At 31.3% G+C, this 7148-nt stretch overlaps 1 pseudogene; it reads left to right on the forward strand.

Moving 5' to 3' along the window:
• Positions 1-5777: 5777 nt before the first annotated feature.
• Positions 5778-5896, forward strand: LOC112475154 (annotated as a pseudogene).
• The last annotated feature ends 1252 nt before the right edge of the window (positions 5897-7148 follow it).

The raw sequence follows: 7148 nt of genomic DNA on the forward strand, positions 1-7148 counted from the left end.
CAAAAACATTAACCTCCAAAAATTGTGACATTAAAGGGTATATATAAAAGGTAGTATCAGGAAAAACAATTATCTTAGACAATAATACAAATTGCAAGAATGAAGTTAAAAATGCTAATGTATATGCAAATATAAATGCATACTAATTATATTTTCACTGAATGAAACAATAACAGTAATGTCTTAAGGAATTTTAACTTTCTTAAAGTGCACTATAACAATAATGCAAAGAGCACAAGAAGGTTATCAATGTGTTCAAATATGCTTTCATAATTGAATAGGAGGTAAAAATTATATTGAGGAACAGGCCATTTCTATAACAACCAATAAAAATAAACAATAAACAGGAAAAATAAGAGAATTATTAGGTTAGGATTAAATAATATATAAAGCAGCCGTTATAGGACATTTGGTCCACACCAAATGGTCCTTGATACTTTATCCTGTCCAAAACATCCATGCTTAAGAAAATCCCTGGATTCAAATAACTCATAATGTTCATTTCTATTTTAGATTTATACTGTTTTCTTGGTGTAATACCTGTGTTCTGGCCGTGCTGCCAATAAAAGCCCTTCTCCCTCAGTAGCCTTGCTCATAATGACACATGGAGTTAGGCAGATGGGTCAGGGTTTGAGTCTGATAGAACAGCAGGACTTACATCAACTATAAGTTAAATTAATGACTCAATGGACATTTTGGACAGGACCAGATACCTACAACCTTGTGTTGTGGACCGAATGTCTACATGGACATTTTAGACAGAATCAAATGCCCACTAATCAAAACAACTAAACGAAGCTTATATGAGATACCCTTTTGATATAAGAAAACAGTCTAACAAAGGATGAGGGGAAAAAAATAACCAAAAGAAAGCAATGTAAGCATCTTCATGTCAGCCAAAAATGCCTATTGAGGAACAGAAAGACATTTTGTAGGAATAAAGCAGTCGAATTTTCAGGACGCTATCACAAGCCTAACTCTATATACATATCTAATACCACACCTTCAAAATATCCACATTCAGAAAGGAAGCCTTTCACCCATCTCATTTAAATCTGATAGAACAAGCTTACTAAAAAACAAACACCTGCACAATCAACAAATTATCTATTTTATCTATAATTTGTATGTATATACATACATATACATATTTATATATACTTCTAGAAACAGAGTATATGAATATGTTAATCGTGTAGGTTATATTGTATTTGATCTCTTCCTCCCCACCCATCTCTCCCTCTCCCACTCTCTCTCTGCCATCTTACAATAAGACTGAGTTACCTAAGGAACATCCTAGCAATTAATGTGCTTTAATATTGTAACTGCTGTGTTAGTTAAACTAATGTTAACTTTCAAAAATAATTGTGGTATGATTTTTTGATAGCCATGTATCTATGTAGACACAACTTTACTCATTAGGTCATTTAAAAATATCCTATCTTTATGGTTTTATCAAAAATAGCAGTTACTATTTCAATTTTTTACCGGTTATACCAGAACAATCACCAAATTGTATGGAATAAATAATTTATATGTTGTATTAGTTTCCTGGGCTATCATAGAAAATTATCACAAACTGGGTGACTTAAAACAAGAAATGTATTTTCCCATAGTTCTAGAAGCCAGAAGTCTGAAACAGGCCATCAGCAGGGCCCTGCCCTCTTTGAAGCCCTAGGAAAGGATCTATCTTTGCCTGCTAGTGCCTCCTGGCATACCCTTGCTTAGGACCACATAATTCCACTCTGCCTTTGTCTTGATGTGGCCTTCTTCCTGTGTTTCTTTGTCCAAATCAACCCCTCCCTTCTTTTATAAAGATACCACTAGTCATTGGATATAGGGCTCAAGATTTCATCTTGAAATCCTTAACCAGTTACAACTGCAAAGACCGTATTTCCAAATAAAGCCACATACTAAGGAATTTTTCTTTTTTTGGGGGGGGGGGGGCACTATTTAACCCAATACATACATTTTCTTTTTCCTTCCTTTTTTCTTTTGTTCTTTATTGTGATCTATTTTATCTATATCACCTCCAGTCATACACTTTCTTCTTTTGTATAAATTCTCAAGATTATGGTAAGATTTTTTCTAAATAGCAAAATTTTTTTAAGGTATAATTGACATATATTAGTTTCAGGTGTATAATGCAATGATTCAATGTTTTCATATACTGCAAAACAATCATCAAACTAAGTCTAGTTAACATGTCACCATACCTAGTTACAGAATTTCTTATAACTTGTAAGATTTACTCTTAGCAATTTTCGGATATGCAATACCGCGTTAACTATAGTCACCATGACTTATTTATTCATACCTTTTGATCCTCTTCACCAATTTTTGCCCACCCTCAACTCCTAATCTCAGAATAGCTGGATCATATGGTAATTGTTTTTAATTCTTTGAGGCATCTCCATACTATTTTCCATAGTGGCTGCACTAATTTACATTCCTACCAACAGTGCACAAGGGTTCTCCACCTTGTTGCCAATGCTTGTTGTTTGTTTGTTTGTTTATTTTTTAATAAGAGGCATTCCAGCAAGTGTGAGGTGATGTCACTGTGATTTTGATTCGCACTTCCCTGATGATTAGTAATGATGAGCATATTTTCGTGTACCTTGTGGCCAGCTGCATGTCTTCTTTAGTAAAATGTTTTCAAATCCTCTGCCCATTAAAAAAAATTAGAAATTGTCATTTCTATACCACAAAGAAATCAAACGATAGGCTCTAATTAGAGTGCTCAAGCTACTCAGTCCACCTTTGGTTATGTTTTTCTAAAAAAGCATTACCATTGACAAGTGGTATAAGAGTTAAAAGTAGTTTATTGGAATCAAGTAGGTTCATGTTCAGATCTAGGGCCTAATAAGTGCATGAGACTATAAGCTTCCATAAGTATTGGCTTAAAGTGGAAGCACTTTGCTGTGTGTAAATTAAATAAGAAAGGGCAAATAAACCTGTTAACACAATAAAAGAGACAGAGTAGGCAATCCATATATTGTAGTCTATTGAGACGTAAACTAACCCAGTGAATATCATAGTGACACCTCACGTGACGTCAATAGTATGGTTTGCTTTATGAGCTCAGGGAGGCAAAATAAACCTGAAAATGGAGCTATGTTTTATTTTCATAATCAGATATTTATTTTAAGCCTCAATGAATCATGTGGACAAGGCAAAGCTAGCCTGGATAAGCTGCTGATCATTGCAAACAGACTATCAAGGCTAAATCACTGACCCCCTCCTATGCTTTATTTATTCTTGTAGTACATTCGTCATAGCAACTAATATTGCCATTTTATAGAATGTTGTCTTTCTGAACAAAAGCTGCAAGTTTCAAAATATACTATGAAAGACAGCAATATGTAGTATTACATAAAATTCACAAATTGAATTATGCCTTAAAAGTCTAAGCTTCTGTTGCTTACTTAATCAATTTTTAATCAGGTCCAAAATCATTTACCCTATGTTATCTGTAATTTCAGGAAAAAATAATGAGGTAATTTCTCTTATAGAGTTCAGAAATTATATGAAGAATAAATTTGTCTATGCTAACTTTTATAATATTGAAAATGAGTCTTGGTCTCTCAGCTGTAGAAAAATGTCCCTGCACTTGTGGTATACTGTAAATTGCCAGATGCATCAATTAATCTTAGCAACTTAGAAGCTTCAGGCATTAAAATCAGTTCGACACCCATGGAATAGAATACTTCTAACTCCATACACTACAGAAAAGTATACCTCCTGTATTCAGATCCCTAACATTACATTAAAACATGCTTCCTGTTTTCTTAATATGACATACGGTTAAGAAATCTGCTCAGATGTCTCACTGTGACAATGTTATTCTCCAGCACATCATCCTACCCTTTTATTCTGTGACAAGTGTTGTGCTTTTATTTGCTTCTAAGAAATTTTTTAAAAATGTGTTCCACAGCATAAATATAATTATTTGCAAATTCTCCCCTAGCATTAACATAAAATCTCAAGTTAAGAAAATAGTTAAGAATTAAGTATTACAGAAAACCTTAGATCAACTTTGTTTCATCTTTGTTCAAATACCTCTTTGCTCTAGTCTTGTTGTGGTAGCAGTTGAAAACATTTTTGACCTACTCATAGACATTTTTATAAATTTTTATTTTTCATTTGTGTCTATTTTACTTTATTAACTTAAGGAATACACACACAGCCCTTAAGTAACATTTTAAGAGCTTTACATCTATAATTATATCATGTTTATATATTCTCATTTCTCCTACATGATACCATTATGTCAAGATATACAACAAATATTTCTTAAATGGATTTTTTTTTCCTAATGCCACTGAAAATATGTTACAGTATTCTCAACAGAGTTGATAATTCTCAATCTTGTGTCAAGGCTTTTCATAACGGGGGATGAATGAAAGTATTACAAATTTGGGTATCTTTTTATTGATATTTAATGGTTATAATGCCCTGATAGCTTGATAATGCTGAGTACTAAAGGAAACATACTTTGAAGTTGTATCTTCCAAAGGATGCTTTAGTTTATAAAGCTGGTAGCATTATTATAGTTAGTTTGTTTTTAGAATATACATCAAATACAAGTGATATCATTTCCAGTAAGAGCTAGATTAAATCTCAAGTTCACAGTATTTATCTAAAGAAAAGAGAGTCTTTTGAAATGAAGTTTCAGTTTCTTCTTTAAAGACAGTTATGAGTGTGTTTTAATGTGGCTGCTTTAAATATTTCCAAATGTAAGAGGTTAAAAAATTCAGTCTATAGGGGTAGAGTGCCTGTTTCTAAAACTTGAATCTGACACCTTATGTATGGCCTTGAGGAAATGATTTACTATCTCCATACATCTTTAAACCAAGGTAATAGTAGTATCTTACATAGTTGGATTATTAAATAAGCTAAAGCACATAAAAAGCATAGAAAAGTTTCCATACTTATGATTCTTACTAACATGACAATGATAGGAAACAGTCTTTTAAGTATTTTGTTGATGAAAAACTTATTCTAAATGGATATTGTCTAGATTTGGGTATAAAATATTATTAGAATTCTAAACTAAATTTATATCAGATGGTAAAGTTTACTTTAGAAATTGAGGTAAATGTTGGTAATAAAATAGAATCCACTATTTTGAGTTCTGGCTCTCTTTTCGTTTCATAAAAATTAGATATAAATTTAACTTATTTCTATAGATATATAATTTTTTTCTTATACTTTCATAAGCTTTAAGAATTAAGCTTCTATGGCCTAGAATATGTTAAATCATGTTGGAATTATCTGTTTCTTAAAGGTTGCACCACACTCGCAAAATTATGCTATGTCTATGGTAAAGTTTAAATAATACATTTTAATGAAAGTTTGTTATTAAATTTTGTCTGTTTTACTCATCTGTATCCTTAGATCTAAAAAAAAAATTTCAAACTGGCATTCAGTAAATATTTGTTGAATGAAGGAATTTCTTTATATGCTAAGTATTTTATCTTATTTATAGTAATTCTGTAAGGTTAAATATTTCAGATGAAGACAGTAAAAATTAAAGAGGTTAAGAAATTCACCCTCATCTAGAGTCTCCAAAGTTTGAGACATGAATTTAACCCAAGTAAGTCTGACTAAAATCCATAATTTTAAACATTTTTATCAATCACTATATGCTTTCTAATGGCACGATTTCTCTGAAGTTCCACATTTGTTCACAATACGTTCCCCAAGGGCAATCTACTAAGTAGAAATTAGCCCATGCCATTATTTGAACATATTCTTGATTTTAAAAATAAAAATTAGTCTAAGGTCATGCCACCCTGAACAAGCCAGATTCCGATGGATCTCGGAAGCTAAGCAGGGTCAGGCCTGGTTAGTACTTGGATAGGAGACCACCTGGGAAGACCAGGTGATGTAGGCATAAAAAATAAAAATAGAAAAGAAGGGATTGTAAGCTGACAAGGTCTTTGCAATCTATGAGGTCAGCCAAGGACTGACTCACCTAAATAAGTAAAAATTAATAAACATAAGCACTTGTACAATCCATCTACAAATGCCTTTGTAATTTTGAGTTAATTAGTGATCCAACCACATATGGCTTTAGGGGAAAGAGGTTTGTAACACTGAGGATGATATTTTATGGTCATTTAACAAATCTTTGAAAGAGCTCAAATCGATTAATGAATAAAAAGGAGCTAAAGATTATGAGACTGAGTTAAGAGGATTCTAAGTTGAGTACAGAGAAAACGTTTCTATCCATTTTAACTATCATTCTGAGGAAAGATCTTATAAATTAAGGAGTACTGGTAAAAAGCAAAATAGAAGTGAGGATAAAAAAAAGTAGATCTGTAGCATGGATCTTAGCTTTCTTAGATGTATAGATTATATTTAACCAACTATTCATGTCAATTCAATTATACAGAAAGTTCCTGAATTTGTTAGCTATTCAGTACAGGAAAGTACTTAACACTTTCTAAGTTTTCAGAATGTTTTTTTTTCTTTGAAAAGCATTTCTATTTTTACAAAATGACAAGCAGCCTTATTTTTGAGGACTATGAAGAAAATAAAACCATTCTCCATATAAATTTGAAAAGTTGTAATGTATCTTTCAAAGAATTCTTTAAGTGCTGAGATGAAAATCGCCACAAAATTGAGTGAGAAAGAAATTATGACCTTTAAAATATTATATTAAATTACAATTATATTAAAATCACACAAGAAAAACTTTAGAACTGAATATTTTAATATCTATTAAGAAAAAATTTATAATAACAGTAGTTGTTGATATCTACATGTTAAAATTTTTAAGTCATCATTCAATAAGATGAAAGTTGATATGTTATTAAAGTAAAATTAAATACATAGACTGTTGAACTATCTTAGGCATGAGGAAAAAATTAAGTTTTATATTTCCAATTTTAGGAATTATACCATAGTTTTTACAATTTTCCTATTCTTTGTCGATTAAAAATGAAAAACTCAGAATTATATGTTATTGGTAGTTGTTTACTGACTATTGGGAATTTTTTAAATGATTGGTTTTAGAATGTTCAAAGAGGCATTGAGTATGTATCTACATTTACCTGTTATCTATTTTAAAACTGAGTATATCTTGATATTTCTAATTCCAACCAGAATTACAAGGTTTTATCTCTCTACTTTACTTATAGCTA

This window comes from Pteropus alecto, unplaced genomic scaffold, assembly GCF_000325575.1.
Source record: "Pteropus alecto unplaced genomic scaffold, ASM32557v1 scaffold50, whole genome shotgun sequence".
Classification (NCBI taxonomy): Eukaryota; Metazoa; Chordata; class Mammalia; order Chiroptera; family Pteropodidae; genus Pteropus; species Pteropus alecto.